The 25,845-nt window shown below is 38.9% G+C and overlaps 1 protein-coding gene across 1 annotated transcript in view; it reads right to left on the bottom strand.

Annotated features, from left to right (window-relative positions):
• Window positions 1-25,845, bottom strand: part of WT1 (WT1 transcription factor) — an 88,346-nt gene that overhangs the window by 60,315 nt on the left and 2,186 nt on the right. The window contains exons 2-3 of the mRNA XM_064657067.1: window positions 24,959-25,048; window positions 24,156-24,295 (exon numbers count right to left, since the gene is read on the bottom strand). The gene's annotated coding sequence lies outside the window, so the exon portion shown is untranslated. The remainder of the gene's footprint in view (window positions 1-24,155; window positions 24,296-24,958; window positions 25,049-25,845) is intronic.

Here is a 25,845-nt window from a genome sequence, read left to right on the forward strand (position 1 = left end):
AGCTGCTACCAGTGGTGATTGCTAGGGATACAACTATTCCTACAGCTAATACCTAAACTAGTGCAAAAGATCCTTGGAACTCATTCCCACTGCCAAACAGCACGAAGCTTAAATAGCGTCGCTATCTTTCTCAAGTATGCTGCATTAAAAACAGATCCTCCCATCGCTTTCTGAGACAGCATTGTAGAAAAAGAAGCCAAGAAACAACAACAGAAAAAAGAACTTTTGTAGTAGCCAGCTCGTAATGACATGACAAAAACGACTAGTGAGATAAGAAGATTCACAAGACAATGTGTGACCTTCAAAATATGTGGTTTGCTGAATTCAAAAGTGAGTTCATCACTATGAAAATCCACTACCTGTCTTCAGTGGCATCCAGTACAAACCTTTGCCATATTTTCCAACATGTTCAAATGTGGAAGCAGGCAGAAATTGCGATGAATGTCGTGACAGGACCGTCACTTACTGATATTTGCTTAAATATCTACCTCCCTCAGAGCAAATACCTACCTGTTGCACCAGTAGACAGCTCCTAACTCCCCTTAGCAGGACACATTTTAAAGTTAGAGCTCTGTCACCTCTCGAAAGAGTGTTTCACCTTTTAAACATCTACAAAAGTCTCTTTGGACTTGGTCTGGCTCTCATTAATTTCAAGGGGAGTTGGAAAAAGCACTAGTAGAGCTTATAAAAATAACAAACAATGAAAAAGAATAGGATATAAAAATAAAATTCATTGCCTCCAAATCTGCCCCATTCTCTTTTTTACCTTTTAATAGTGGTTACATGTGTCTTCTGCACATTCAAGCATCAGAAAAATATATAAACCATTTTTATTGCATACAGCAAAAATTTATCTACGTATTTCAGCTTAGATCTGCAAGAATACACTTATATTTTAGAACTGGTGCAAAGACAATCAGTTTTATCCCATGCACAGCAATTACTCCAGCTGTCAGCACAAGTCACTTTTACTGCTAAAGCAAAAGTGTGAAGCATCGAGCGGATACCACAAAAACAACACAAGTTTATTTGACAAGACCACACCTTCTGTTCTGTAGGCCTTTAGCACTGCTAGGCACAAGTAAGAGGAAATTACCAAGCAGAATTTAAAGGCATGAAAATGCTATGCATTCAAGGCAGAAAACTGTTTTTTTCCTCAGCACTGAGGAGAAGCAAAGTTAGTATTGAGTTTCAAAAACATTTACAGATCCTCTGCAACTCTCCCACGCTTTGCTGTACAGAGAGAAATCCTGCTGCTAGTATAGACAATGGAAGCTTTGCTATCAACTTCAGTGGAAGCCTGAACTGTACCCTGTTTTTATTATCTAAGCCCACAAGCCCAAAATTTAGCCTTTTGTGGTTTGTTTTCAACAACAAAGAGGAGTGTCAACACTTGCTGTAAGGCAGTGAGTTTTTCCTACTTGCTACTGGTTGGGCTAAACACCATTCAAACTGTGATCTCTCTCAGTCATGAAGGTATGCACACTTTAGATAATTCATCAGTATAGAAATGGCAATACTAATTTAGTCCTGACAGCTCTAAAAGTCTCGTTTTCTTTAAAACAAAACACGAAGTCTAAAATCAAAGTCTAAAGTAGATGTTAAAGGTGTTACCAAAAACTCTCTCCTGGATTCTTCTCCAGGTCACACTGATATAAACACTGTATATTTCTAAAGTTTCTCTTGGCTTCCTCAGCATTTACACCTGAAAGGGAATAAATCCTAGAACAACAATACGAAATCTGTCTGAACAATTTAATTAGTACTTGCTGCAAAAGTGTAGATCATATGTGTGATGTATAAAACTAGCAGATTATAGAAAGGGAAAAAAAAAAAAGCAAACCTCTAATTAAATTCTGTGTCTTCCAAACCCAGGATGAACACGTATACCTCATCTCCCATAGAAGCTATTGTATGTGAAATGGGGTAATGTATAAACAAAGTGCTTTATCTGGAGTATGACTGGAAGCTCCAAGATTGTAACGTCCTTTAAGATAACATTCCAAACCTATCCTTTTAAGTTTGCGGCCAAGAATTTGTTTTTATAATTTCTTTGCTCTTGGCAAAAGGAAACTATACTTCAGGCTAAGTTCTCCCCCATTTTTTTGCCAAAGTAACAAAACAAGTGTTTTGAAAACCAAAACTAAAAGGAACAGACCGTGGCCACTCTTTGTCGTGTTTTCTTTCTTAATCATATTTACCACGAGATATCGTAAGACAGCTCATTAACAACACAAATAATAATACTGTTTTATCTACAACTGGATCTCACCCTGCAGTTCCCACTGGGGTATCCCAGACACCACGAGCTGATGTGGGAGAAGCCAACACTGGTGCAGGACAGGCCTGGCTCCTACCCCAGGGTGACAGGCACAGCCAGGAGCCCCTCTCTGCACAGACAATGCTCAGGATTTAGTGCTGGTGTGACTCTGTTGCTGCAATACATCCTGAAAACACAATACTCCTTTGCCCACACGAGTAATAGATTTAATTTATTTTTTTCACTCCAAGGTTGTGGCTGTTTTGTCACATAGACTGGTGCTTGACACAGTTTTAGGAATCCTAAGGGCTTAACTGGCTTCTGTCTCCCCAAACCAACTACAGGCCACTAAGAGCACCTCTACTTCCCACCAAACCCTCTCACTTCAAACATGCACTATGTGATGAGGTCAGTTACTGAGCATGACCAATAATAAAACCTCAGAAGGGAGATTTTTAGGGAGTGTCTGCTTCCTTCTCTACCAGCTGCAGGGATTTTCCAGTCACTGTACACTGCCATAGCACTACACTGAGATTCAGCTGTGCTTCTCAGGGGAAGAAAAAGCCACTGATGTGTACATACGAAGCTAATAATGAGTAGCTTTGGAAAAAATCTCAGTCCAAACTAATTACAAATAATATCACTCTCAATTGCACTTTGTAAAACAAAAATATGTTCAATGATTTTCCCTGATAGCCACACCTACATATGACACTAAGTAAATACTACATATCACTGCAGAGGCTAAGTCCTTGTTTCACTTTGTTGAGCAATACCAGAGTGAGACTACATCCTTGTAGAAAAACATTTGATTGTTCAATTTTGCCTGAATTTAAGCACTCACCGTTCACAAAACTGAATCTTTTTCACAGAAGTCCTACAGGCTGCACAGGAATGTTCTCAGAAACATTCAAGAAACCAGCAGATAATTGAATTGAAAGTTTTGCAGCACATTTTAGGTGTGGGAAGGTAAGCACAGAGTGTGTGAGCAAGTGTGTGTGATTGTTTCTGTAAGCCTCGTGTTGTTGCTCGTAGACTCCCAACTGATGAAGCTGAGATCAGGAGCCAGAGTTTGTTTTTTGCAGAAAGAATTGTTATATTTTGTCTCCTGCCTTTGGGATGCTCAGCAGGAAAAACCTTCAGTGCCATAGGGACAACTTTTTTTTTCCACTTTCATCCCTGAAAACCATTTGGAATTTTAGGAGAGGAACAAAAGGAATTCCTTAAATTAAAAAAAAAAAAATCCCCCTCAAACGAGGCAAAGGGAAGGAATGTATTATCTAACCAGGACTGAGAGTTCAATAGAATTTTACCTTTATTCCCCCAACAAATGAAAACCGAGGCAAAGGGAGAGCTTGTCCCAGAGTACTTACTCCAGGAAGCTCTGAGGCAGCAAGGAGCAACAGAGACAGGTTCATGACCGACTGGATTCCTCCCCTGCCCCAGTTAATTCAGGGAAGTGCTCAAATTCTCAGCCTTTGCTGAGTCTTCCACCACCAGATTTACAGCTTGTGCAGATGCTGCTTTAGAAGCTGTGTTTGTTATACTGTTGTATACTGCATGTTTTAAATGCTCCCTTCCCCTGTTGAAAGGTTAAATTCTGGTCTCTTACTCAGTCCCTGAATTCAAAGGCCTTTCTCAGGGCTTAAGTAATTTCACCTGGTACCAGCAGTGATACCAGGAACTCAGGAATTTAAGCACCTGTAGTGCAAAAACTTGAATCTCTCTAAAAACAGCTAACTAAATTATGATGTGTTTATTGGATTTTACACTCCAAAATCATAATAAATCCCTGCCTTAGAAGAGCCATCCAGCCTAAGCTGGAATTTCCATGGAAAAAAAAATTATGTAAGCCTTTTAATGACAATATGGAAGGTTAGACAGTTTGGATTTCAAAATGCTACAGAAAAAAGAACTTCACCTTATGTGTGTATCAATGAGCAAACAAAGACTGATTTGTGCAAATAACAGTAATCTCCAAGCTGAAGGACTAGAATCAAAGAATGAAATGTTTTTCTTCTGGAACTAATAATTAGCACAAACAAGGTCAGACAATTTCCTGAAAATAAATGTATAATTCTTTCTCTGCTGTTCTCTCCCTTTGTTTTTCGATCAGTATTTGCTAAAAGCTCATAGTGTTCAGCACAGAACTGTTTGGTCTACAGCTCAGAGCTGAAGAGGCAAAGACACAGCATTCTGTGGCACTCAGAACACCCTGGGCCAGTGGTTTTTTATGTTCTGTAGCCATTTATAAATGGATTTTTAAAAACAAACAAACGCGGTCTCTTTGTTTTTGGTAAGTTTCCACTACGTGATCAAATATAAAATGATAGTACAGGTTTATTGGGCAGGTGAATACAATAATAATAATAATAATAAGAAGAAGAAGAAGAAGAAGAAATTCTACTGATTGTTTTTATATACAGAACATTTCAACTCACATCCCAGCAATATTCTGCTCTTCACAGAATCACAGGATGGTTGAGGTTGGAAGGGACTTCTGGAGGTCATCTGGTCCTCCTGCCACAGGCAGGTTGATCCAGAGTTGGTGTAAGCTGGGACTGACCATTTTCCTAAATTCAGGCTGAAATAACAAGAGAGATTTTGGGCAGAATTTTGTTTCATTTTGGTTTGGGTTTTTTTTTTTAATAATTAATCTCAGCACTCCCAGAAATGTGGGAATTATAGAGTTGGTCTTCATGCTGATTTCTTTGTATGTGCTTTGTGTAGCTCTTTGGAAGTACTGTGGAGCCAGCCATATCACCTGAGCTTTCATTTCTATCAGTGATCTCTGTTAGAATTTCCTTCTGGATTATATCAGAATTTGGATTACTTGTTTGCTACCAAATACCACTTCACATTGGTAGCACAGAAAAAGAGAAACAAACAAAGAAAATATGGACACTGCCAGATCTGAAGGGATTTCTAACTTGGTTATGGTTTCAAAGCTGTAGATTTTAACAACTTCTTACTCCAACCTACCACTTAAAAAATCTCTGAAATTCAGAGCACACATCCTCACTGGTTAAAGGTTTAAATTTAAAAAAAAAAATCAGTATGTTTATGCAAACTGTTTCTCATTGACTGAAATTTTGTCACTTAACATCCATTATTCAAAAAACATATGGCAGAACAACCCATTTACTACGTCCTCAACATTTCTACAGGAGAATATAAAACTTTTTAAGCCAAGGTGTGCAGGGCCAACTTAATCTTGCAAATAATCTTTGCAGTGTGCAGGTGATTCTCCAGCATCTTTAGCTCTGGAGCTCAAAAGAGTTATCAAAGTTAAAAAGCAGGATTACAGTTATCAGCCCAGTATTCCAGTTTTAAGAGATGAACTATTGATCAACAGAGAGATAAAGCTGATCTGAGTAAGCACCACATGAAAGATTTCTAGTCCAACAAATAATAAACCAAAGTCCTATTTCACTGAAGATGTTTTTTTGAACATTTAATCACACACTGAATAGCAAATACATAAAAGCCATATGCAAAAAGTTGATTTTTAAGAAATATGCACAATTTTCTCTTCTCCTCACAGGAAGGGATCAAAATTTATCTTAGCTCACATGGTAAAATATTAACAAACTAGCCATCTCAAATATTAGCCCTATTCAGGGCTTGGAAAAGGGAATTTTAAACAAAACTAAACCGAAAGATTCAGATGGGAACAGTATTTTCACTTGGATCCAAGTCAAAGTAATCTGTAAGTGATAAATCATTTGTATCTGTGTATAATTCTTTTATATGAGTGTTCATCTGATATTAGATTTGTTTGCTCTTTTACTTGTTCTTTACTTAGCTGTTTGTTTTAATTGTTGAATGGTTTTACCCCTCCAGCTAAGCATAACTGTTTGCATGCAGTCAGGAGCAGTGTATAAATGTGCCTCCATCTGATGCCACTTTCTGTGTTAATATCAACAAATCCACACTTTAGAGAGGGATGCTAATCTGTTTTAGGCCTTCAAAATGCAGGAGAAAGGTGTGATGCCTGACCTGGCACAGGTGCACAGAACCCAGCACAGCGGTAAATCAAGCACAGCGAGTACTCAGAAATAACCTGCGTTCAGCTCTCCAACAACACTGTCCATTCCTCACCAAGAGAATCACCTGCCATGCATTTTCCTACAGCTGTCCTTGGAAGGCTGTGGGAAGAGGGGGAAAGGAGCACAGCAGGTTTGGAAAGCAAACACTGGCGCAGAGGAGCCGTTTAAACTGAAGCAACATGTGGCAGGCACGGTGCCTCTACTGTGCATCACAGAGGGTGTGAGCCCCCAGATTTACTTAGGTTAGGAGCTGCTTCCTGGGAGTCTCAGGAGCGCTGGGGACTGGGTCTATCATCTCCTTGGTGGAATCACAGGGTTTATGTATCAACAACATGCACCTTTTAGCAAAACTGCATTAGTACGCCCTGGTCTGAAGAAAACCAAGCAGTTAAACAAACACACCCTGTGGAACCTGGACAGATGCTTTTCCTTTCCATACCATGTACAGAATTTTCATGTTGGTAGGAGGAATGTCCTGGTCTCCTGGGACTCAGGGAAGATCACAGCTACACTTCCTGTGGAAACTGTATGTGTTCTTGCTCTGTTAGTGTCTTCTAAAACAAAAGTTGTTTTGGTAGAAAGTTTGCAATTACATAGATTGAAAGCAGCCAGAGGAAGTGCCAATTATAACAAATTGTAACAGGGTACTTCACTAAAAAGATGTATTTTCAAATCAGTCTGACCACAGTCCCCACCCACTTGAAGGGTGCAGTATTGCAGAGAAAGGATTTAGTATCATCACATCAAGGGCTGGCTGCAGTTATGCCATTTTGAAAATCTCTCCACTGATAAACAGCTCCACTTGTTTTTAAAGTTCTGCTTACTTATGTCTTTGTGGAACTGGCCCAATATCTCCTAAGTATACTTTAAGTTATTTTTGTTATTTTCACCTCCCAGGAATTTTTTTTCGGGGCACATCTTTTGTTTCCACGGAAATAGCACGGACTGCTCGTGTAGTCCCAGCGTTTTCCAGGGAGACCAAAGGCAGCTGTTATCTGCCATTCCATGCTCCTGTGCCTCTGCTGGAGGCACCACTGGACATAGTGTGCTGCAGGACAAATATCTTTTCTAAATTAAGCTCCTAATCTCTCTGGTTTAGGTAGTATTATTTGGTAAATATTAACATGAATAACGCATCTGCAGCGATCATGTATGGCTGCTTCTGCTGCACTGTCTGCTGTAAATAAACTCTGAAAGGCCGTCTAGACAGTTTATAGTCTGGAGCCGTGCAAGTGTGGAGGAAAACACCTCAAAATGTGCTTCAAGGGAATCTACACCTTTTATTCTTAGCCCAAATACAACTGGGGAGGTGGGGTGCACAACACGCCGCATTCCCAAATATCTAATTTTAACTTAAACATACAATCCTTTGAATAACACAGATAGAAATTGATCCTTTGAAGTGAACTCAGGTAACTCCTGAATGGATCGAGATCATCTATCTATGAATGGTTTGGATTTTAAAATATGTTGAAGTCACAGGTATGAGTCGCTTCCCAGTTTTTAATTAAAACACGACTTCTCAAGGTGTTTGAAGAAATTTCTAAAAGAATAGGTCAAATCCTTACACATGTTATAACAACTGCTACTGTGTTTAATTCAGAAACACATTCAGCTCCACATCTTCTGAATTCAGGAGTAGCCACAGGAGAAAAAAAGAATTGCATTAAAAAAAAATTAATTGTGTAATGTATAACTCTGCAACCTGAAGTCTCAAGTACTTATCTTTACATATTGTTTTATGCCATTGTTACCAGCACCACATATGAAGATATGGCTTACAGATGTTGTTCTAATTCATGTGAACGATTCTTACACCTGTGAGTATTCCTATTGGCTTATGTATTAAACCAAATCATAAGAAAAAGTCCCTATAAGACAAAACCATGACTCTGAATGTAGCACTACTATTCCATCTTTATGGCCCATGATTACTTTCTCCAAGGCAGTATTTGCCAGTTGTAGATCGACCACTGCAGATTAAAATAACCTTTTTGATAACAATTCATCACAGTTCTAACTTAGGTGGACTTAACCTTTCCTTTACATACAAAACCTGCTCATTTTTATTCTAAAAAAAAAAAAAAAATCAGAGGGAGGGATTGAAAATTTTACTTGTTTTTGACTTTTTTTTTTTTTTGTAATCTGCAGTAAACTAAACACAGATGTCTCTGAAAGTGTCGGGCTGGTGATGAGACATCACCATTTTCTTACTTGGAGAAATCTAAACATGAGTAGAGGCATCCTTTTCCGAAAGAGCTCGTAGATTTACAGCCTTGAAATCATGGACTCTGACTTGGGTTTCCCCCTCTCCCACCCTGCACCCTGACAAATCATCCTTCCCTGCTGTGACTGATAATCCCAGTTGGCTGCACTGGCACCTCCTGGCTGTGGGCCCTGATGAACTGCAGGCCCTGCTGCCGAGCTGAGCTCCCATGCAGTGTTCAACACCACAGTCCTGTCCCAGGCACAGCTCCCGCCCGCTCCAGCTCTCTTCCCGACTATTTGGATCTCAGTTACCCCTATGAAGCAATTTCCTGCCTCTTCCAGGCTCATTTCTCAACTCCCAGGTAACAAATTTTCAACCTGATTACTCAGTTTAGTCCAGACTCCTCTAAGGCAGTTGCATAATCTGAGCCTCTCCGCTGCAGCTGTTGTTGAACGAAAGTTATTTATAAACTGTAGACAAAATCCTTCGGTATTTACAAAAGCTACTATGCAAAACAGCAAGATATACTGCATCACACCAGGGTTATTGTTTTCACTGGGACCTCACTGTTTGTTCAGTCCTTACTGTGAGAAACCCCCAGCTGCATTTTGGATTTGACGGGGGAAAGAACATAAAACTTCAAAGTTCTGATCACAAGTTTCCCATTGCTAAATAAATGCCATCATTATTTTAATTAACAAAAATTCTTTCTTCTTAGAATTTAAGTGGACTATGTGACCAGCAACATCAGGAATTTTACCAACATTTATAAGCATTTTACCAACAACTGGAGGGAAAGCTGCCACTGTAGTTGTGCACATTTAATCACTTTTGTTGCCCATCATACGGTCAGAAAAAGGAAGAAACAGAAAGTTTTCAGAATACAGTATTTGCAAGACTGTTAGCCAACATTTTTCACTGTTGCACGCACACACAGTCAAATCAGGTGAAATTAAGTTGGCAATGGGATGAAAATTAATCTAATCTTTACTTAGATTGCATTTGTTTCTACAGATATTGCAGTAAGGAAAAAGGCTGGGACTCAGTATGGTATCCACCACTCCTCCACCAGTGGAGGCCCAATGGGATTCAGGCTCTAGAATGGATTTTTTTTGGATCTACCAAAGGTCACTAGGTTTGGAAAGACTCTTGAGCCATATGTGGTGGTCAGGGACCACCAGGTGGGCTGTGGAAAACTTAGAAGAAGAAGAAAATACTGACATGAACCTGAGCCTCTCTTGTGAGTTCTTCCTTTCAATGGTAAAATAAATGAACAGGGATCCAAATTAGAAATACATTACCCAAGTTTATTAGAAGATTAATCGTACAGTAAAAGACAGAGAATCTTGGATGAACTTCTCTGCAATTCCAGTTCTAGCATTCAGCAGAGGAAATAAAAACATAACAGAGTAATGAAACACTAAGTTAGAATCACCCACCCACCAGCTGAGTAAAATACTCACTTTAAAAGTTCTTGAAAACAGAAACAGTAAAAAAGAAATGTACCCTGCTTGGGAGAGGCATGCTCTGATCATGAATATAAACTGAGAATCCTGCCTAGAATCCTGTCTAAATTCTCAACATCTAAAAGAAGAGGAATTCGGCAGTTTTAATGATATATATAAATAAGAGATATTTATTATAGGCCACCCGAGCATGATGTCCTGTGACAGCTAAGAAAAACAGAAAAAAATTTCTTAGCCAAGAAAAGAAGGTGGAACTAAAACCATTTACAGGCTGGGGAAGAAAACATACAGAATACTGTCAGTTGATATTTTCAAACATGTCAAAACATAAATGAATATCTATATATATATTTGCTACATACATCCTTATCAGTAGCATGTTACAGAGCTATTTCAATTATCTCCACATCACACCAGGCATGATAAAACAATGACATTGAGGAACATATCACATGCTGTACACACTCTGCTTGGGAAGAATAAACTCTGGATTCAAAACTACCTATGATCTCTAACAATAAATTTTCTTCAAAACCATTTGCCATTCAGGATATTTGAAAATGTTCATAGAGTTCCTCTAACATAATTTCTAAGAGCTTTTCAATATCTAAACTCTAGAAAGGCAGCCCCAGTCTGTGGCTTGACCCAAAAACTCAAAAGAAGGGTGCAAAATAAACAAACCTCAACCAGACAGAAGGCATGTATGAGAGGAAGACTAGCTTTGTAACTCATCTCACTGGCACTTTAATCAAATCCTATGTATGCTAAATTATCAATTTCAAGCTGGCATCTCTGTAAATAAGCTCTCAAAAAGCATTAGAAACACATAAACAAGGAATGACCAAACAACTTTTTTTTGTTTGCTCTGGAGTCAACGCAGAACAACTAACAAACTTACATGCTTGAAGTGAAAGAATGAGAAGTTCCAGGCTGCACCAGCCTCCTGCTTCCTCTGCACTGCCAGTTAGAGAGAAAGGAGGAAGCTCTTCCAACTTCCAGTGCTGGCCATAAGAGACAGGACCCTTCTGGAAGTGGAAGGAAAGAGTTTCATGTCTCATTGGATGCAAAACTCCCTTGCTCTTTCAAGAAAATTTTATTTCTGTCTTTTTTGTCCTCAATCCATTCCCTTAGAGCTGACCAGTCCTTAACATGGTGCTTAATATGTATGTGTTGTACAAGGAAACCTGGGGGCAGTGAGCAGTAAAAGTAGTACTCAAGCAGTCAAAATTGTCTCCATAAATACACTTGAAGCCAAGCAAGGGGATTCATCACAAATAACATTTACTATAAACTCAGCAGAGCTAACACAAGTCAAGCAAGAACAGAAAATGAAATATGGTGACAACAACCTCTAAGTTTCTTTTATACCAACCCATCAATTCAGAAAAGCCTCAAGAGGCTCTGCAAACAAATGCAGGCTGGGCTGTTACATCCAGTCACACCACAATAAAAGAATGATCCTGATTTGGTGGCAGTACCTTGATTCAGACCCACCAATCACCAAAGAAGTTAAGGTTTTCCTTTTTTCTGGTAAAAAACTTACTGGGCCAAAGATTCAAAGTAGCCACTGTCATTACCTAGTCTGAACCCACACATAACACAGACCATTAAATTGCACCAAATTATTCCTGAATTAGTCTCAAATATTCTGGACATCAAGCATAGAAGAATTGTTAGCACACACAGGAACCATCTCCATTGGATTCCCATTTTTGGTGAACAATAACAAGACTCAATACCATAGTTTTCAGGCCAAGGGCAGCTCATGGCAATTGAGAAATTTTTGACAGCTTTATCATCTGTCTGCCATTTGACAAATATGGAAACTGAAACTCAAAGGCATCAAAGTTAGGCACAGAGAAATTAAACTGTAATTAAAACAAAGCAAATTTATATGCACTTATGGAAGTCTGGAAAGTGGGGTCTAAATGAGATTTCTGTGCCCAGGATTGCTGCCTGGGCCTTCACCTTACCCAACCCACTATAGAGTCAACATAAAATAAAGAATTTCCAAGTCTCAGCACCGTTATTTCTTTTACAGGGGAAAGCTACTGGTTATTTTTATTTACATTAGTTTGTTTTTTATTCTTGTAGAGGAACAGCACAGTGATGGGAAAGCGAAAGGTATATTTTTTTATAGAAGAAACTACCGAAGTTACAGGAAGCAAATGTTCTGTTCCATAGAAGGCTCCACATGCCTGTCTATCCCAGCCATATTTCTGAGGTTAAATGATGCAAAGATAAAAAGCTGACTTTGTGAAACAAAGGTAAATAGCAACCCAGATGCTCTCGTTCATATTCTGAAGTTATTGCCATCAGCTCTGTGACCAGCACATTTCACAGCTTGTGAATTCCCACCAATCATAAATTAGGGTAGTAAGAGAGGACCAAGTACAGTCCTATAAACCTTTGCAAGGGTTTGCTTTATTTATATTCCAGTTGGGGATCCTACCAATGCTCTAAAGTTTATAGAGTACTGGAATCCAGTAGAATCCAGTCCTCAGATAATTTATTTTATATTTCTCATGGCCTGGATTATTATAATTACATATTTGCAGTGCTCCACAGGTCCACATACAAGGTAAAGAACTATGATTTATTCTTTGTCCTTCTTCCAAGCAGAACTAGGTCCACCAGGCACAAAAAAACTGTGCAAGCTTCACAGAAAACAAGATCATGTCTCCAAGGAAGTGGAATAACCCTTCCTTGTGAGAGGCTTCATTTGGCCCTCTTGGCTCTCACACAAAAGCAAAGTAATTAAAAAAAAAATAATAATAAAAATCATGGAAAAAGTTCCTAAGGTCACTGAGTTTGGTTCCGAGGGCACAACCAACAGCTAAACCCTAAATTAATAAACAGGTTCCCTTTTAAAGGAGCTTGTCCTTCTAGGTGAGATGTACTGATGACACATAAGAGGGAGAACCTTGTAATTTTGCCCTGAAAACATTATTCCCTATCATCTATTTTGTGTTCTAGGTAATATGCAACACCCATAACTTTCCAGAATCCATCATTTGCACTTACTGTACGTTCACTTCACAGAATTTTTTTTTTTCTAGGAAAGGTTATATTTAATTATGTTAAACAGCATTAAAAATATTTGTGACATCTGTCAAATTAATTTTAAAAAATTCATTAGGGTCAGTGTAACTGCAATAAATACAAAATTAATAGCAAGGGGTTTCTTTTAGGGTTACATAAAAAATAACATTTGGGATCTGTCTGAATCTGACAAAATCCAGGGAACTGGCTAGAGCCACAATTTTTCCTTAAATTCTTTGTGCCTACATAAAAAAGGTGCCAAACAATCCATATTTTTTATCCACAGTGCTCCACGTGCTGGACTAGAGAAAGCAGTCTCAGAATTAAACTTGGGATTTAGGCAGTTCAGCTTGACTTGGCTTCCAGCTCTCCTTCTTACTATTTTGATTCATTTTTGTAAATTCTGGGAAACTACATTTAATTCTTCCCACAGCTGTTTTGAGGAAGAGTTGTCATCCACTGACGGTGCAAAATGCTCTGATCCTTCATGGCAAAACACTTTTGCTCTCTGTACTGCTGGCAGTGCCCACAGGGGCACAGCCAAAACAAGGTTTTAAATACAACCACCACTTTCCTGACTTCACGCCTTCTTTCCCTTTCTGCATTCCCTATTTTCCCCTCATGACACCGTGTCTTAGAAATACACCTTCTCTTGGTTCAGAGAAAAGAACGTGACAAAATTTGGACCTCTGCACTGCAACAACTGGGATCACTGGAGAATGGTATTTTCCCTTCTGTATGTTCAGCTCAAAGTATAAAAATCCAGAGGCAAATTAAATCACATTAAATCTAGGATAGTTTTGAAATTTGTCAAGTAAATTATTTAATCTAAAAAAAAGCTCTAATGCAGAGTTTTAACTTGGAATGTATGTGCCAAGTACTGCTCAGAGCTCAGTATTTTGAAAACAACACAGCAGTGGCTTCAAGGATATATGGTTGAATCCTGCAACTTTTAGCTGAATTGAAAACAGGCAGACAGGTAAAATCCTCTTTTCCAAATTTACATCTGAATCTTTTCCCAATCACACAGAAGAAGCCATTCTCACAAGGCTTTTAAGTACATCTTAAAATTGCATTTTTGTTACTTAGATCTGAGTGACAAGAAAGATGAATCATGTCTCTGAATTTATTCAGCATTGCTAATTAAACTCATTCCTTGAGGCCTGGGAAGCACTAAACCACTGAAGTGTAACAGTGAAAATTAGTGATTTGAATAGAAGAATCATGAACTTTGGAAAAGAAAACATTACCCATCGGTGGAGCTCACAAAATAGCCCCTTACAGAAACTAAATAAGATTAATGAAGGTGAAGTCAAGAAAAACAACAGCTTTTAAAAGTCTTCATGTCTTATTTTTTTAAAGAGCACATAAAATAGACTCAGTGCCACTAAAAAACCTTTAGCATATACATTTAACACAGAAAATAGGGAAGCAAGTTTTATAGGCCTCACCTTACTATACTGCACAGAAAAAAAATTATTCAACAACAACTATTTTAAAAGCAATTAAAGAGAAAATAACCCTCAAGTATTTCCAAGTGTTTGGGTCCAAATTTTGCCCCTTCAAATTTTGTCACGTTTCAGTTAAAACTGTTAACCAAGGTGTTTCAGTGGTACCAGCAGTGCTTACTCTGAGGGAAAGAACATCCTTCCTGATTTCCTGCTGAAGAGCCTGGAGATTGGCACTCCCAGAACGCATCCCCTGGGGGCTCAGCTCCTCCACTTTGCAACAAACAAAGCACAGATGTGACCATAAAAACAGCATCACCTGTCAGAGTAATGTGGCTACTGCATCTGGAAATCCATGCTAAAGACAGCAAAGAGGAAGCCTTCAAAGTCAGAAGTCACTGGTGAAATGCTGGATTTAATTCAAGGGTTATTTTCCTGGTAGGAATATGACTGGGGCCACAAGATGCTGCCAGTTGTAAGCACATCTGACCAAGGCTTCTGGCAGTGGCAGTTAAGCTTGGATCTCCAGAGATCCCTGTGGACCAGGGAACCACAGAACAGGAGCTGCCACAGATGACTCTCCCAGATTGCCAGGATTCCCTGTCTGCTCCATGCAAATCCAAATCTGGCACTTGCCTCTGGGCACTTGTGGCCTGACCTTCCAGGGCAATGACATTCTAGGGCAACACTGGAATTCCAAAATAGCCCAGCTCCTCCCATAAGTTGGCCATGGGAGACTGTGATTACTTAGTGCAGTGCCGTGCTGTGACCCCTGGTGTCAGTCCCAAATCATGCTGGAACAGTCATGCAGATGCAAATCCCACTGATGTCAAAAGGCACTTATGAGAAAACCTGAATCATCACTGGTGAGTCTGGAATTGAACCACCATAACTGTAAGAGTGGGGTTAGTCAAGCCCTCTGCTTCATTAAATAATTAATAGAGAAATGTGTACATAAATAACAGTAGCACAGACATCTAATAAAACACCCATTCCAGGACTTTATAACTTGCCTGTAAACATGTGCTTCAACGAAGATGGGATATAAAATCCCAGTCTTCCATTGCGCTCCTTTTAAAAAAAGGAAGGAAAAGAGTTTTTAGAGTAATAAACAGATGTCTTGAGTGATTTCATCCTAAATTGGCTGGGTTATTCTGGTTTTTTATAATGCTATATTGAGGCTACAATGCTCTGAGACCCAGCCCATCTAGCAAGCACTTGCAGCCTGCCTAGTTCTAAGCAAACACAGTGCTTACAATGTACCTTCAGAGCAAAACTTTGCCAACAGCAGTTGGCCCAGGGTTGTGGATGGTTGTAGGTGTCACTCTCTTGGCCAAATTCATGAAATTTGTGAGTGAGCCATGCTCTGATAAATTTTTTTATGCTTCTCACAGGAGTTTCCAAGATCTGGAGACCTCAGTAACAGCAGAGCCTCCCTTCCATTGCCAGTGTTGGAGTCCAGCTGTTCTGCATACACAGGCATCTACCCTTTTCACTATAGCATATATGAATCTGTACACTCAGAAACCTATTACTTAGAAGCAATTCATTTCTAAGAACAGAAGAAAAACCTCTTTAAAAGAAAAAAAGAAGATTAATCCAGCTTACCAACAGGGCTCAGCTTTCAGACGTAAAGCCACACTGACACATGAAACCACAATACAAACCCCGTCACCTTCGTGACAAGAATATTGTAGCAATAAAAGTGCACCAGCTCTTGAAATCCTGCACTGTTTGGTGACCTGCTCCAGCGAGGTTCTGCAGAGATCCATTACCTCTAGAGGCCACGGGCTGGACCAAGCAGCAAAACACAGAAATGTGATCTCTGTCAGCCTTCACACGACACTTACAAAACTAACACACGCCGTGACATAACTGATGACTTTTGCTCAGAGCCATCGGGTGACTGAACATGCACAGCCAGGTAATTGCTCTTTAGGCAGATAGTTTTCTTGGTGATTTGGAAAGCAGGAGACCAAATGTAAAGCTCCACCAATACACACCAGGCAACGGACACAAAATCCAGCCAAATGCTAACAGGAGTAAAAACAACAAACCCAGCTATTTCTATTAAGGCTCTCTTTGAGTGCAGAATTCTGAACTGGTAAGAACATCCCTTCCTATGCTGTTCACATTCAAAGCTACTCACCAGTACAAATTACCTCTGACCATGGTTATCCAGTGAAAAAAGCTCACTTTCCAGAATCACACAGAGTCACACAATATGCTGAGTTGGAAGGGACCCACAAGGACCATCGAGTCCAATCCTAATGCTAGGTTTATGTCAGGAATATGAGATCCAAAAGGAAAACATCAGTTGGAACTAAACTTCTGAAACTGTGCACTCCATTTAGTAGCCTTGCTAGGAACAATATCAAGTTTGGTAGCAGCAACAAGTAAGCAAAGCTTCCTTGAAGATGCTTCTGTAAGTGCCTGATTCTATGAGTCGCGTGGTTCCCTGAAGATATTTCTCATGCAAGAAGCACAATAAGACGTAGTAAACTTAAAAAAATATAATAACATGAAGTGTAGTGCCTATGCCTAAGTTATGGAGGCAAGATACAGCTCTTTAAAAAAATGAAATTTATCATAAAAATTTACAGAAAATAAAGAAAAACATAATTATACATTACTTATTTGAAATACGTAGCTCATGTAATTACGCATACTGTAACTTGAAAAAAAAAGTTAAATTACAAAAACTCACAGTGCATTTAAATGGTTAAGAAGTTTCTGAAGTGTTCTTTTCCCTAAGAAAAGATATTCTCAGGTTGCAGCTCTCCTGAAAAAAATTGCTTTCCAGCATTTGAGTACTTTTAAAGAAAGTATTTCTAGCCCAGCAGCACATTAGTATGTCCTTGAGGACAGAGCAAGAGAAGCACATATCACGTATCACTGTGCTTTTAGAATTAAAGAGCAAGGGAGAATAACAATGGCAGTGTAACTCCTAGAGAGAGATGGATTCTTCAGCAATGGAAATCTGCCCTGTTTTCGAGATATCTCTGCTCTCTTGTGAGAGTTTCATACAATAGTAGCTCGTTGTACTTCTGGTACCTCAGAGAGGGGTATATCCTTCAAAACCTTTGCTTCAAGACAACTTATGGGACCTCTTGCACAAAGAGGGTCAGAGCCACAGACAAATGAATAGAAATCTGAAAAGATTTCTTCATGAGCAGAAACAGCCATGAAGAGGACCATTGTTGGCTAAGGGGGTATTCAGCAAAGGCATATTAAATAATGAAAGATACAGAGAAAACGGGCACTTGGTATTTAGTCTGTATCATAAATGACTTCTAATGAAACTAAAGTGTAACAGCACATCACTAACTAGAGAAACCCCTGGCTTTACTAGGGTTGGAAGTGGAATTTAAAACACTGCAAAGACAAGCTTCCCACTCCTTTTGGAATGGATATTTCTCAATACTCCTCACAGAATATCTTTCACTCTTTAATAAAATTGTAATTGGAAACACTATAAAAATGGTGTGATTCAATGGATCAGCTACAGACTTCTTACCATTGCGATTTGGTAATCAATGACAGATTATAAAAACATTCAGTGTTTTATTGGAGAGGGAAATTATGTTTAGATTTCGTGGCATGTCAAACAGTGGCTGTAAAGAGACAAGGAAGAACCTTTCCACTCTTTTTTTCCCTGCCTTCCTGGACAACTTGTTCTGACAGGCTGCTTTGGAGCTCCATCTATCATCCTCCAAACCATCCCCCAAAGCCACGATCAGATGCAGCATACCAAACTACATGACACATTATGACACACTCCTATGTGACCATCCTAACGCACTTGCAAAAGTGCATTCATTTACAGAACACATTAATAAAGTTTTCTTCAGAGAAAACTTCTTCAAATTTAAGATTACACATGCTGTTTACAGTGTAGACGGTCACCAGAATGGAATTTAACTATCTTAGCCATTTGAAAAATATTGTTATATCTTGGGCTTTTAATAAGGTTTCCACAGATTTTATATGGGTCAAAGGGAGGGAAAGTGCTCCTAAGATACTTTTAAGATAACACTTCCATTTCCCTTAGAATGGAAACTGCCTTTCTCACACCTAAAGCTGCCGAGTTCTTGATCTGCTTTTCCTCAGGTAGAGAATCCATTAAGTTGATGAAAAACTTCTCAAAAAGGGTTATGAGCTCTTTACACTTTATGCACACAGCCTCAGCTTCTTCCAGCTACTTTGAATGTTTTTGATGTGTGAATCAGCCATGGGCCCTCGACTGCAAGAACCACAGAGAACTGTACTGAGATGTGAAGGCAAAGCACACTGAACTCCATGACTCGGTTTGTGGATTTGGGGGCATTATTTTTTGTATCTGAGGGAGCTGTTCAGAATTCTGTGAATTTTTTCAGGATTCTTTGAGGAGCACATGGAACAAAAGCTCTCAGATTTCCTGTAAGTACCATTCTTCTGAGATTCATTTTAAGAAAAGTTAAAACCCAGAACTTCCTATCTTGCCTGCTCTAACAGCAACATTTTCTCTAAGGTCCTCACCAGACAAACAGGATATTTTGTTTACCTTTCAGTCTAATCAGACAAGACAGATTTCGTTTTGGGAAGATGTTTGGTTTGTAATGTAAAGTGCTCATTGAAAAATGTTTATGTTTTCTCTGTATGTAAGGTTTTCTAGAGTCTTTGGTGGTTGGCACGAGCTGTATTTCACAGCAGGCTGTGAAATGACTCTGTGAGACCCTGTCACCACCATAAGGCTGCAGGAGAGCAGTGCCAGCCATGGTGCAGCAAGGTTTGTGTCCTGACAGTGCTGACTCCGCATCAAACACTCCGTGTGTGACTTGGCAAAAGGTTCTTCCCAAAAGAATTACACTAATTACAACTAAATTCCATTATTTACAACTAAACTCCATTCTTTTAATGCTTTTGTCTTTTTTTTTTTCCCCCTAGGAGGGACTAGAGGAGGTTGATAGGGATAATATATGATGCATTATTTGACTAAAAGTCTAACTTCTCAGTTAAAAAGGAAGCACAGAACATTCCTTAACTTCGCATTTTCATCACCGAATCAAAAATAGATAAGAAAGATAATTCCTAAATAAGCTTAAAAAAAAGTAAAATTCCTAAAAAAAACCTGTGCAAGAATGACAAGTTTTTTCCAAAATGAACTCCTCAGCAAATGGAGCAAAATGCTCCTCTTAAAAACCCAAGCACCAAGTTCTTTCTCAGAAGTTCAGATCCACTTCCCCATACAGTCTTCTTCTTATGAGACTGATACTTAATAAATTGTATTAATTTTTTTGTCTCTGTTTTCACTGGAGACTCAGAAAGGCCAAGCTCATTTTCTCTGTGCAAACCCAAGGGGAGACCACACCATTTACCAGAACAGAAATCACTTTTCCCTATTCCAGCACAGCAGGCTGCTTGTTGTATTGGTTGTCATTATCAGATGAGAAATAAAGTAGGTTTTTATATTATTCCTGCCCCAAACCCAGCAGTTCTACAATATCTGAAGCATAAATACACAATACTGTTTTCAAGTGTCTTAAATTGTCCAGTTTTGGTCAAGGAGTTTGGTGACTCCCAGAGGAAGCCTGGCAATGGTAAGGAGAGATCAGAAGGATAATGAAAAATCTGTAATAAGTACGATGTTTTTAATATGATATTTTGTAGAGTGTGTGACAGAAATCACACAAAAATCATTCCACAAAAATGCTAAAAACCTCTGAGAAATAATTAAGTCATTTAGATGCAGTTTTAGTTTAAATGTGAACTTGCATATGATAGATGTGATTTTATACATATCTATGTATAACCCAGAAAATCTGTAGACAACGTACAGAAATGATAACAATCACTGGATAAAAACCACTATAGATTAATGAAAAAATCTGAACAAATCCTGAACTGCCCAGGGAAGGGTACACAGTTCTGACAGATCCCTTAGTACAAATGGTGGGAGTAAAACATATCCACATGATAATCACATCCTTCCCAAAATTGAAAACGTATGTGAAAGTCATGGTGGTCTTGCAAAAATATAAACTCATAAACGATTTTTTGATTTGGTGTCATCATTCATTTCTTTCATTTGAGAAATCAGTTTTAGTAGGCCATACAAAGATTGATGGCTTTTTCATAAAAGGATATTTTATGAAATAGTGAAATGTAGCATATTTCTACCTGATAAATGCAGAGACCTGTAAACTTTGAACCCACATTGGCCTTTGTTGCTCATGACCCTGTTTAAGTGATTTATTTTCTTTTAACAACTACAGTCTGCAGGAGGTAGAATATACTGTGTAGATCTTTAATTCTGTTGAAAATTGAACAGTTTAAACAGAATGGCTGACATTAGAAGACTATTAAAGAAAAGTCATATTATCTTCATTTCAGTATCCCTTTTAGGAGCAATATTTATGGTTGGAGAAAACGCATAATTTGTAAAAGCAACTTGGTAGGCTGCTGCAGAGCAATGGAGGAGTTGGCATCCTTGGCCCCACATCAGGGTGTCTAGTGGACTGCATCAAAGCTAGAGACTCTGGAAACCTGGCATGTGTAAAGGCATAAAATCAGAAAACTTGCCTGTTGCCTAGAAGAACGTCTTGAGGGAGCTGAACAATCCCCCACCCTTGTGAAACATTCGGATTTCGAAGATTTAGCAAATTCCAAGGAAATAATACTCTGCTAGAATTTTTCTGCCAGGCTCTCAATACAATGGCAGATTTATCTTTGACTAAAGAGAATTCAGTTTCTCTTTTTGCCCTCCCTTTGCTGCTTTTTATTTGTATTTTGTTACTGTGCAACGAAGTCAAACAGCACCATAAGCAAATTTCCTACTCCTTGGTGTGAATGTCACCATGGAAGTTAAGCAGATCTGTCTTCTTCTACACGCAGGGAGAAACCACCTCAAATCCAAAATATTTTTCCATATAGTCCCACCGTGTTTCACAACAGTGGGGACTGATGTCAGGTAGTTCCCCCAGTAGCAATACGTCACAATACTGCTCTAACAATATTCATCAGATGATAGGCCTACAGAATCTTAGCAGGCTTTTAATGTGTATCTCAGCATTATCACATAGTGCCCAAGGCTCCATCTTACAAAATTAAAGGGATATGATCAGAGAAATTGATAATGTTTTTTAAAAATTCTGTTTTGAAGTTGCTCATTCATGAAACAAGCTTCTCACGTTAAGCTCAAATTCCATGTTTATGAAACATCTCATGAATATATGGAGCTTTAATAAAAACAATAAATGTTTAAAGCTCCCCTACTTTTCTCTGCTCTTCATTATTAGAAATAAATCTTATGAAGCAGATAAAAGTATTACAATTAATCTCTCCTGAATGGAGACAGTATGTACTATTATTTTCAATATGAGAGAAACTGGCTTTGACTAGAGTGGCAACAACCGGTAAACTGATTTTATAGTTTTGATTTATTGAATATTAGGAAATAGACTTTTTTAATAATAACTCCATTTAAGTATTCATTAAAATGGAATTAGTACACAGAGGGCCAGATTCTGATATCTATATTCTTGTCAGACAGCATTTTATTACAGAAAAGTCTTGCTGACATCAGTGGGATTACTTGTAAAAGACCATTCAGCATGAGTGAGAACACAGAACTAGACCCTAATGGGGTACAGATGACTACAGAGGTTTTTGGTTCTCCTCCCTGACCCCCAGGTGCTCCACACACCCTTTGGAAATGGCTGGACCAGTATGGAATTGTGTGCCTGAGGCACTTCATCTCCACTGGTCTCCCAAAAACCTGACTCACCTTGTCCCTGCCCCAGGTACATGGGATGTGAAATATATTTCCTCATTCTCACAAGGGAAATAATTCCCAAGTGCTGATTATTTTGCTTTAGACCTTATGCTAAAGATACTGATCTTCATAGGTCTTTCAGTCTGAGTAAGCTTGACCTGAAGAATGCAGAGCACATGTTGCCATAAAAAAGCACTATGAAGATGAATTTTAATTTATGAGAAAAGTCACTCAGAGGGGAAAAAAATAGGAGGCTATTAAGGGATCATGGCTGCATATCCATTTCTCTAAATTACACAGCAGAAGAGAAGGCCATCCTGTGTTTTTGTTTTGTACACTCCTGATTTAAATATGCAAAAAAACAAATTCCAGTAAACTCTTGTGATGGCATCGGATAAAGAGAACTGGCTTAGTTATAAATGCTGTTGATAGTCAGAAAAAGAATATGGGTTTTTTCCACAAATAACCTAAAAGATCTCTCAAACTCTAGCACCTGTACTATGTTTCTTTATTCAGTAATCTCCCTAACAGGGGAGGAGGCTGAGAAATTTGACCTTTATGCATAAAGAAATGACAGATGAGCAAACAGTGAATGCCCTAACTTATCTTTCATTCAAAATTATTTGGCAAATTATTTTGAAAAATAATCTTTAGCATATATGCTGTAACTTCACATTTTCATGACATACACAGGTCATACCTGGAATATGCTTCTACTCTTTGACTGGATGAACATAGTTGGAATCCAGTCCTGACAGCAAACACTTCACAGTCTATTCAGTGTACATTGAACCCTTCCCTCTCTAAAGGGCTGCTGTTTCTGCAGAATCCCTTAGCAGAAAACTCATTTGCTGATAGAAAAACAAGTATGGTCAAAACCAATTTGTTTGATACTCTTTTAAAATATAAAAAAGTCTAATTTTTGGTTTATTGTAATATAATATAACGTGTATAGCATAATATAATATAACATAGTATAATCAGTAAAGAGAGTACTTACTATTTTTTAACTTTGGTTTAAAAACTGTTCAACACTAGAGGTTTCTATTGTATAGTTCTCAAAGGTCAGACTTGAAAGTTTAAACTTCAGGTTCTACTGAGATAAAGGCACTGTGCTTTGCAAAGTTATGCCATTATCCCTGGTTATAATCTTCACTGACTTCAGAAATAATTGCTTTCCTTAAACAAAAAGGAAGTCTGATTCTAATTTGCTATCTAGATCTACATTCTTATATTCTTTTTATAGATTTTTGAACAAGTTATCACTGGAATCTTCCTTCACTCAAACGTAAGTGAAAGTTTTATCTTACCTCAGATATCACAAAAATAATTTATGACTAAGGAAACAAAACCTTTTGTCTCACAATATATTTCTTTGCGACAGCTGTGGTATTTCACTGCAAGCACTAAAGCTGTGATGGTCTGGACTGCAATCAACCATTTTTAATAGGAAATTTTTACAGACTTTTAATAAGATCTCCTAACATAATTTATGGGGAGAGGTTTTGAAGTGAAGAGGCATTGTTTGGCAAAGTGTTCTTCCTCTAATCTCAGGAAATTTAAATAATTGAGTGCTCATTTCCTCTAAACTTAGGATTTCTCCTTAAAAATGGTTAAGAAAAACACCTGCTACACTAGCAGCAAAATAAGTGCATCAAGAGTCAAAAAAAAATATATTGCTAAATACTTTTCAAAGGCAAAACTCCATGTCAGAACCCAATATTATTAATAATAATGCAATATTGAAGTTTGCTTCTTCAACTCAAAAATTTTACTACATATTTTGAATGAAGAGAGCATGTTGGTCAGGATGAGTGCAGGAGTTTTTTTTAACTCTACAGTTAGGGGAACTGGAGTAAGTGGACAAAAGTAGAGAATTTACAAATTACAAGAAAATCAGATAAAAACCCAAAAGTTACTATACTTACAGAAGTTATCCAGAGTTCCTCTGACTATGGAACTTGGCTGGAAGAAGAAGGACAACAAGCTTCCCCTGAGATCTCTGATATGTCTTGCAAGAAGAGGCTCAAAGGGTATTTTAGCAGTTTCCCTTTAGTCCCAGAGAGATCTAGGGAAAAACCAGAAACATAAGTAAGAAGCACATTTCCATGCATTGATAAAGCTAATCAAAGCTCCTAAATACGAAACAGATTTAGTTTGGCTGAGTGGGAATTTGGACAAAGTTTTGAATTATTTTTTACCTTTTCTGAGTAACTCATAGGCCATAATTCTGACTTTAAGTAATAGCTGACTTAACTGTGCTCCCCCCACCCCGTCTAGGTTGGCTAGAACAACTCTCCCAAAGGAGGAAAAAAGAGAGGGAAAACCTTTGAAGGAAGGAGGCATGAAGAGCCCAGGTACAGTCGCGGTACCCGGGATTCGTCCGGGTCACTGCGTGCCCAAGACCTCCAGAGGGCACTCAGCACAAAACGGACTGCGCTGAGGAAAGGGGGCTGCAATTCCACTTATCCTTACACAGCTTCCCAGAGAGACAACTCAGCTCTCAGCTCTGCCTACAGAGAGAAAACTGTAAGGAAAAAAAAAAAATCCGAAGAGGAAAAATTATGCCATTATAAAGCCTGCATTTCTTTTCTGTGCTGGAGATCTGTTTCATCGACGCTTTTAACAAAAGAGGCTCAGTTTCTTGAGTCAGCCTTCAACCCTTTCTTTTCAAAAGCTGTCTGCTGATTTCAAAGAGCCTCCATTAAAAATGCTTTTAAAGACGTGTCACCTGAAGGACTTTGTTTTCTTCAGTCACCACGTTCAAAGCACGCAGGGCGGAATATCACTTCTTTAGGCTCCCTCTCTCTCTGTGGTTTGCCTACAGAAAGGAAACCAAACAAGTTACGGTGGGTGCCAGCCAAAATTCATCCTTTGCCTGGGTTTTAAGACTTTCTCCATGTGTTTACAGACACACACAGACAAACACACATTAGCCAGTTGTGGTGACCTCCTTTGGGTTCCTGCTCCGGGGTGTCCCCGAGGTGCCGCTCCCGCCCCTCCCTGCAGACCTGCCTGCCCCGGGGCTCCCCATCCCGGGAGCACTGGGAGCACCAGTCCCGGCAGCCTCCACAGGGACCTCTGGCTCCCTCGGCAGCGCTTTAACCCCATCCACGCCCCGTTCCAGAACTGGCTTCACGAGCTGCAGACAGGACTATAAACAACTGCCTCGTTTCCACAGAAATGTCATAATTCCAATAAAACTGAAACCCATTCCCCCACTACATCCTCTTTCCATCGGTAGTTTCACAAAACACATACTGCCCCCTTTATATTCAAAGTGGCCTTCCTGATGCACAAGTTCAAACCCCAGCTACCATCTATCATCTTAATTCTTCTGGGACAAATAAAGTATCGTGCAACAGACCATATGTGGATATTTCAGCAGAGCTCTTTAGAGTCATGTCCTGTCTACCCAGTGTGATCAATGGTTATTTTATTTTTGTACATTCAGAATAATACATGACAAACCTCCGCCTGGGTGCACTACCTAAACACAAAAGAGACACTGGGGCTGGGAGGTCCCCGTGTGACTTGGGACATTTATATGCCCTGGCGTGTCTGAGGCATCTGCAGAGGAATCTCAGACACAGTATGGGATCTATTGGAGATTCATGG

The sequence above is a fragment of the Pseudopipra pipra genome, chromosome 6, assembly GCF_036250125.1.
Source record: "Pseudopipra pipra isolate bDixPip1 chromosome 6, bDixPip1.hap1, whole genome shotgun sequence".
Classification (NCBI taxonomy): Eukaryota; Metazoa; Chordata; class Aves; order Passeriformes; family Pipridae; genus Pseudopipra; species Pseudopipra pipra.